We start from the raw sequence: 9,151 nt of genomic DNA, 5'->3' as shown, positions 1-9,151 counted from the left end.
CCTCCTGAGTGCTGAATTTTCAAGATGGCGTCGCTTTCTTATTTTCTACTTTCATCCTATCGTTAACACTTTTTGGCCTTTGAAAATGTAACCTAGGCAGTATTTCGAGCTTTTTGATATGTCTTTCAGCTGTTGAACATACTTTACAGCGAAATATGAAAGAAAATTCACGAAGAGGACTTAAAACAAACACGAAGGGATTGGCCTGTTTACAAGAAAAAGCTTGGAAACTATAACAAAAGTGAGTTTTCTAATTTCTTCCAGTTTCAATGGCCCAAAATGATTATTAGTCTTTTGGTTACATAGATGATAGTAGACTGCAATTTGGCTGTCAGAGTTGTTCTGTCGTTTTAGTTGTGTGCTGTAGATCAATTCAAAAATGCCCGATTTTTTGCTCGTTTGCAGACACTGAGTTTAGGTCAGATAAAATAAGAAAATTTTAGTCTTGTCCGTGGATACTTAACAAATCTTATGGTTTTACAAAGTAGTTCTGTGATGTGCTGTATCGCATACAAAAAAATAAACTTCGCTCGTTAAATTTGGAGGGTTCTGTGAGTTTCAGAAAATGGTGAAAATTTGCTTATAAAAATGGCGTCGAGGGGGTCGAAAACAGTGATGCTCGTATCTCTCATACAAGAGCAGTGAAAAACCTATGTTTGGTATATTTGTCCATTACTCCACCAGACCTATCTATGATGTTAGTATGAACTTATTCTGTTGACCCCCTTCCGTTGACATTTTTAACATTTTGCCCGGTTTTCTCTGACAACCACTCTTAAGTTCAAGTCAAGTTTGTGTTGGCGGATGCTGTGTTTTAAAGCTCTGAAAAGGCTATGTTCCTTTGGTATTAAACTTCCTTGTGTTAATCCGACATTCCTGCGTGCTGATAGTCAGTGAATAATTATCCTCAAAACATTCGAACTGGTAACAGCCAATTCCATGCTCAACGTAATTGACTCCTTATCCATGCCTTACATATGTTTAATCAGTATATGAGACTGCTATGATGTTTTTGAAGCCTGATGTGACTAAGAAAAATGGAGAATTCTTTTTTCACTGTTTGTTTTGTTAGACTTGTTATTCAACGCCAGTAACCTCCTATTTAACTTAGATCTAAACGTTTAGACCCAAGTCAAATTTAGAAGGATTTGTATGGAGTCATCAGAGCATAACTGGGCTAATATCTCAGAGACAATAATTTGTCCCGTAATGCTAGTTTTTGGCAAGTAGGCCTCTTGGATGTTGCTCTTTTCAGAATATCCTGACAAATCCCATGATTTCACAAATTAACACCTTACTCTTACCATATTTCATTTCTTACTATTTCTCCGCATTTACAATTAATCATTTCCACAACCGCGACACCGAAGTGTACGCTCCGTAGCGTCTTGTTTGAACATAGTTTACAAGAGAGTTTGCAGAAACTGTCCGATTTCATGGTGCGGGGCGAAGTACCTTGTCAGATTAGCTAACCATCTCGCGGATGTTCATCAGTTAGACCACATACAGCGATAAGACAGTATTTACAAGGGGCGAAACTGCAACCTGGAGTTAAAGTCGTCGTTTACGAAAGTGAAGCGGATAATTCCGGAAAAAAATCACTCAACTAGTACTTACAGTCCAGTACAGATACAAGAAACGGTGTACAAACTGTCAAGATCACGGAGAAATAAGGTCTCCTTTAAAGCAAAAGCTAAAAAAACATACAAAGAACAAGACAAACCGAAAGAAACAAAGAAAGTCGAACTCTTGGTTTAGAGGCCATAGGAAAATTGTGTAGACACGGAAGGATTATTTATTTTTCCTCGTAATAGAACGGAGAAAACGAATTTGTAATAGTCAGACAAAGGATTCAAATTTTCAATCCTTTTCCTCTCAAATCGCTGTGTATTTGACTCTTTTTGTTATTGGCTTTTAATAAATTTTTTAAAAAAACTTTATTGCTCGCAATTGTAAGTCACGTGTTTCAATTGATCCTTGTCAAGTTATTTTATGTTTTTATTGTTTTTATGATAATAAGTCACTTGAAGGTTCTCTCTTGGGGCTTTTCCTGCAGAGCTGTACTAATTTGTATGCAACGGTGGGTTTGCGAACCCGCATAATTAACTGACTAGCGATGTCCAAAAATGGTCGATGGTGTACAACAACCCATTGCTCTAATCACTTCCAAATGTTCGATTCTTAAATGGTTTTACTGCCTACATCATCGCCTTATATAACTGCTCTCAGATTGTTTGGTTTTTAATTTCATAGTGCGCGCTCATTCTAAATAGTTTAAACCGAAAAGTCTCTATATGTTCCTCTATCTCTATCCCTCTATATGTCCCTCTATCGGTCTACAGGCGGCGCGCCCAGACTTCATGAGGTGACGATATCCATTTGTAATTGAATGAGTAAAGATAGCGTTTATTCTATATTTTTTAAACCGAAAAGTCTCTATACATGTATGTGGGAATTTCCTCTCCCTCTATCGGTCTACAGGAGGCGCGCCGAGACTTCATGAGGTGACGATATCCATTTGTAGTTGAATGAATAAAGATAGCGCTCATTCTAAACATTTTAAACCGAAAAGTCTCTATACATGTATGTGGGAATTTCCTCTCCCTCTATCGGTCTACAGGCGGCGCGCCCAGACTTCATGAGGTGACGATATTCATTTGCAGTTGAATAAATAAATATAGCGTTAATTCGAAACATTTCAAACCCGAAAAGTCTCTATTTGTAAGATATTAACAGGTGAAAAGTGTCACGTGACCAACAGCAAGTGGTAACGTTTGCGCATGCGTCAAGCTTGCTGGAAAGCACTTGTTGACGGGAAATCGTAATGGCCGAAAGCTGTTCTGAAGCACTTTCAAGGGAGATTTTTTTGCATACCCAATCCACAACAGACATTTCTTATAGATTGGATACTTTGGCTAAGCCATGTTGAAGTGTCATGTATGGGAGAAGGACCATTTAGCTGGTTAATTGTCGTCCATTTGGCCCCTCTGATGAAGCAGATAAAGCGTTCACGAGGTCGTTTGTTGTGATATGTTGATTTGTTGACATTCAAGCGGTCACGGATTTCTGGGTTATCGTCCACGATCTGCAGAACTGCCTAACATTTAGGTAAGATATACCCCTTGATTTACTTTGTGAAATGTGGAGCAGCATCATCGAATGTTATGTGTTAAAATTATAGCAGCCTGAATTCAACGTAATTTATGTGAACCCCGTATTTTTGTAGTTTTTGACCCTGACCGTACAGCGAGATCCATGTATATATCCCACACAAGCGACTAAACAGGTTAAACTTCGGTCACTCCGTATTTTCACTTTTAATGGTTAAATTAAAGGGGGGGAGTTCGAGTATTTTGATACTATTTAGCGGCATGAAATCAACAAGCAAATTTCCTACTCTTACAAGTAAGGCCGTAGTCGGATGTTTCCTTCCATTTTCGAAAATTTGCTTTTCTCGTTTACATTGGTGCTCTATGGCGATTACTTATTCTCAGAGATTAAGAGATCGAGGCGGTGGATTGTGAAATATTATTTGCTAAACCTTCGTTAAAGATGGACAAATTTTTCTTGTCCTTTTCAACCTTGTTTTTAGATTTTTCGTTAACATGTAAAAGTATATCCCAACAAAACTTATTTGTAAGAGCACTGTTTCGGAACACTCTTTCATTCTTGAATGTTTGATTTTGCATCCAAGGGGGGGAACATTGATGAATTTGCGTTTTAATAATCATGCACTGTAAGCTGTCAGATTCACTGACAAGAAGCCTCACCATTTGGAAGTTGATTTTATTCTGATAATTATTCAATGATGATTTGTTTATACATACAAAATTGGCGCCTAAAAGAATTTTAATGTTATGCTTAAAATGTTTACATAATGTCTTGAAACATAACAGAAATCAATATAAAATATGAAAATACACATATGTGCATTCTTTTCCCTGCCCTACTATAAAAGTGATTTCATAAGTGTGATTTAATGTATTTTCATACGACCATTACAATATTACTCCCACTTTGACATTAGCACAAGTTCAAGCGCAAAACAATTCTTGCCCTTGTTCACCTTTGCACTTGCTGGACTGCCATTCCTGTTTGAAGTACAGACAACACTGGACATGAAATCCTTGTATTTGATTCCTTACATTGGCATCCACATAAGAATTAGCTTCATCACATACCATGTATTTGTACACTTACAAAAATCAAATGTTATTATTCCTTTTCTATCCAAAAGATTTGTTTCCTTCATGAATTCTTATCCATGACACTTTAGAAATCCTGAATATCTAAAGGGGTATCGCTAGTTGTGGGCAACAACTAAATGCCATAGGGGTAACTTTTCACTCTCCGATAGAAATAGATCTCTTGATACTCTGGGTTTCATTCAGAGTTTGTGCACATGAATTTAGGAGCACTTGGATTGCCAATGTCGGTTTGGCTGTGTATACACTGTAGCAGTGTACCGGTATATAGTCATATATCATAGGCTGCACAAGTTGCAATTTATGTAAAATTGCCTCTGAAACAAGCTCATTGATGCTCCTGATGTCGCAAGATGACAAGTTTTGAAAAATTTCATTTGCCTTTTGCCTGTTGCAGGAGCTCCCTAAGAGATGCTCAGCACTAAACCTTGTTGATTCAGGTGATAGTCATTGAGGACAACTGCATCGTCACATTTAAACCAGTCGCACTTTTCACTCAAGCCATAGCAAAGCTGTTACAAAATGGCGACTATCTGTTTCTTATTTAACCCTATGCTGTCTGCAGAATGTGAAGGGTCTGTCACTCCATCGTGAACTGCATCAAATAGCCTTGGTGCCCCAGAAGACACACACACAAGCTTTAATTTTAATGAGTCATACACTGGCTCACTTGAAGCTACCATAAACTGAGACTTTATAAATATCAGGCTTTAAGATCCTTAAGTTCTCCTCATGTTGAAATTGAATGAAAAGGAAACGTTAGAACTAATTTTCTCTCATTTTCAATTTTTTAATCTTCAAATCATAAGAACTTGGCAGCAAACAGATATGGGCTAGTCAAGGGAGCTAGGCCTTATTAGTTATATCTTCAATAATTAACACATGTGCAGTAGAAAATACCAACAGCAAAATTTACGAAAAGCAAAAATGAGTGCAAGCATGGAAGTACCAGAACCAGAAAATTCACTTTAATATCTCAGAGAGAAAATGCGGTTTTAGATATGACTATGATCTTTACTATTTTAAGTATTTTCACTGTTGTGTGCATATTTGCAATTTTCTAGTATGTAGAAGTGTGGGGAGTAAAGGGAAGGATTTTTCATGGTTAGGGTTACCTCAATAAAACACATCTGTAATATGAAACATCTTGTACCACACTCCTGTTTTGGCTCATCTAATTCTTTATCTTAGAAGTGTAAGGGGCATCTTGGAGTCAAGAGCCTCCATATTACAAAATTGTGCCTACACCCCTGAATAAGTTAAGGCATCACATAGATTTAATAGATGTCATTTCTAGAGTTTGAGTCTTTAGTTTTATATCATCTAGTCAAAAAAGGAAACATACAATTTCATAACCCTGGGTGGGATATCTTTGAAATTTTATCAGTCGTAGAATTAGGGCACTGCACCTGCTTTGGCCACTGGTGGTTAGGATGGGGTATCTCTGAAAAGTAATCACTGCAGTAAGGTTGCACATCTCTGAAAAACAGGGCGTTCCTGAACCATAACTGACGTGAAATCGTATTATTGCAAGGGGATTGTCGCAAGAACAGCAGTTATGACTATATAAACAGACTAGCATTTAGAATTTTTTTTCACAGCGTTTTATTCAAATCGTAAGCGTCGGACGTTTTGTGCTGGGTCAACTTACATGAAGAGATTTTTTCCCAGTAATCCAGTGTTTAATAGAGCAGTTTTGCAGCTGTTACACAGAACCCCATCGACGTGTCCGCGCGCAAGCCAAAACACGAAACAATAATCACTCATGGACCACAAACCGCGCAAAATTGTGAATGATCTGCGCTTTATTAGCCTTGAGACCAATCTTGCATATTACAAAGAAGACTTTGTCTGATCTGCACTCCACAAAGATAGAACAGATGACTAAGACGATGGTAATTTTTAAAAGAGGCGCCAGTTTTCTTTGCTGCATTCGCTGCGATCCAATACCACCGCAAACTTCCGTCCAGCGGCTCGCGCATACTCGCAACGTTACCACTTGCTGTTCACATGACCTATTTTGCTTAATTAGTAATTGAATAAATGCGTGACTCAACCATTCCGGGCAGATTCAAGCGAGAAATGATGATACATTAGCAAAAATACTGTATCTAATATATACTGTGTGGCATCTCGCCACCCCATTTTTAGTTCTCTTTTCTTTCCTGGACTTGACCATAAGTGGTCACGTGACACAGATATCTGATTTCTTACCTTACAGGAAAATTAAGGTTATCGCTTTTTCTGAGGTTTCATATAAGATTTTTATGCAAATTAGCCACAAGCCATGCCTTAACATGCTTGAGTAATCTATATTTTCACTGGGCTCAGAGAAAACGTCACTGGATTGGTTTATTTTCTACCAGGTTTTTCTTCTTAGTTGTGTACTTCCCATAAAAGTGGAAAGGGGTGACAGGCCTTACATCTTTACTGCAACTTTGAACACCTTTTACTTAAGATTATTGCTTATCTAGAAGAACTAAATGATTTACACTTTTTTATGCCAGATTGATTACCTGTACCCTCCGTATTTTTTTAAATGGTTATAATGTTTTATATCTGTGCTTCTTTTAAACAAATATGAACAATGAAATATATGGTCGTCTAGAAATAATAATAGAAAATGAGCGGGGACGCAAAAAATCAGCCGGGTGGAAACAAACTATTCGTCGGGTATCGGGGGAGGCTAAATTTTCACTGGTTAGACTAAATAAACCATTGGATAGGGTTTCACTGGTACAAACATTAACCACAAAGGACTGCAAAGGACCGCAAACGAATATGCCGAAGAACGTAGGTTTCACTGGGTCTGTTAATGAGGGGTGTTGAAATAGTGCATGTGGTTGATAGTTACGAGTCCTTTCAGCTATTCAAATTCAAACTTTGTACTACGCACTAACCTGTTTGATGGCATAATAAGGAAAAAGATAGAAAATACGAGAACAGCAACATGGTTACTCCTGTGTAGTCCTTCGAACTAACAGCAACTCAAAGAAGGGTATTATGAGACTTAAAGGCGTTCGAGTGAAACTTGAACACAGCTGGTCAAAGGCAGGAAAGTTTAGGAAGTATTTCATGCCAAGACAGCATGTAGCCTCTCTTAAATCCCATTACGCAATACCTCTATTTAAAGTAAAGGACATATATGGAAGGCGACCGGGCTGGGTAATTGCGCATTCCAAGAAAGTAATATAGCCTCTAAAACATGGCCAAGGCTTCTGTTAAATTAGTATGTAATCTATTCACAAACACATTCGAAATATATATGTATTTTTAATGTTCGACATTTTTTTACTAAATAAGGTAGCCATAACCTGAGATAAAAGTGAAATGAACTGAGACAGGCTTCAGCATCACCGCGTGCATACAATCCATATACATTACTGCTGAAGCAGACACAGTGATGCTAACCTCTGGACGTCTGAATTAGGAACTTTCTCTTTTGCAACCCCATCCTAGCTAAGGAACCCAAATAATAAACAATCTTAACCGCGCAACCAATAATTATTTTCTTCGTGGATGATCTCATCAATTCCATAACCGTAATGACGTATATTCGCTTTTCCAGTTAAAGAAGACGAGTAGAAATCGATAAGAAATGCTACCAGAGACGACAGTATAAACTTTAAAATGATAATGAAAAAGTATTTTGGATTCTGGAATTAAAAGTTTGCGATTAAATTTCAGACTATGGAATGGAAAAGCTAAGTCATAAGGGCGGGTACCATCCTTGCAATGATCGTTACCAGGATTTATGGTCCAGTTTACTCGCATGATAGTGCATTAAAGGCGCCCCAAAATAGTCCAGGTCCGAGCTAGCTATGACCGCTGAATTAAAAAAGTGAAGACGCATTTTTTTTAGATGCTAAGGGCCTGTTTACATGGAGGTGAGGGACCCCAGCGGGTTACCCTACCAAAGCCGGTTACCTCACCTAGCTGGGGTCCCCCCAGCTCCATGTAAACAGGCCGTTAGCCTCCATCTGAACTTATCTATTCACAAGTTCGAACGGGAACAAGACCTGTTTATTAGGGCCTGTTTACATGAAGGTGGGGGAACCCAGGTAGGTGAGGTAACTCGCTTAGGTGGTGTAACCCGCCTGTCAATGTAATATCTCATTTTAATTTGATCACGTTTACATGATAGGTGCCGCCAAGGCGGGTAGCCCGGTCTACCAGACACCGGGTTACCCTCTCAGCCGGGGTCAAATTTTGCCATGTAAACGTTTCAAGGTGGGGTAACCCGCCTGGCAGGGGTCGACTTCGTGATACATCAAATTCGAGCAAAATTCACTTTGGTGGTGGCTTTGCATCATTAATATATAGATTTAGCCAAGCCTAAAAGCGAAGCTCCCGATTTCATTACAATGATAATAACGATAATAATGATGATGATGAAGATCGTTTTATTCACACTGGTACACAATACGATATAACCACGTTGCAAATACTGATACCCCCCAGTCGGTATCGGGATGTAGTCTAGCCTACGTGTAGCCGCAACCCACTCCCGACAAAAGAAGAAGAGGAGTCAAAGAAAACTACGAAAAAAGTACAACGTAGTTAGATAAGGTTTAAAGAGCAGGAAAGGAAAAGGTCTTAAAAGTTGAAACTAAAACTAAAACTCTATAACTTTAAAACAGCACAAGAAAAGATTAACTTATCCGAGGTGAATTCACACAACAAAGTTATATATGGTATAATAATTACATTAATTTCATATACTGGAAATGCAGAATGAAGAAATAAATTCAGGGAAGATCACCACAGTTATCAATGCAACTTTGGCACTGTACCTAACGTACCTAACCATTCATATAGTCATCCTCCAATTTCCACAGCAGCTGGTCAATTAGCCTGGCAATTCCTCAGAGATTGTGGTGGGAAACAGTTAGATGTCATGTAACCTCGAAGTAACTAATGAGAATGGTGCTGGGAAATATTTAGAT

At 38.3% G+C, this 9,151-nt stretch overlaps 1 long non-coding RNA gene across 1 annotated transcript; it reads left to right on the top strand.

Annotated features, from left to right (window-relative positions):
* Positions 1–2,757: 2,757 nt before the first annotated feature.
* Positions 2,758–5,348, top strand: LOC140950342 (uncharacterized). The gene is made up of 2 exons (XR_012167168.1): positions 2,758–3,108; positions 4,603–5,348. It is a non-coding gene; the product is annotated as an uncharacterized lncRNA (long non-coding RNA).
* Positions 5,349–9,151: the final 3,803 nt, after the last annotated feature.

This window comes from Porites lutea, chromosome 10 (assembly GCF_958299795.1).
Source record: "Porites lutea chromosome 10, jaPorLute2.1, whole genome shotgun sequence".
NCBI lineage: Eukaryota > Metazoa > Cnidaria > Anthozoa > Scleractinia > Poritidae > Porites > Porites lutea.
Note: the sequence above shows the minus strand (reverse complement) of the source record. Positions and strands in the feature narration are given on the sequence as shown.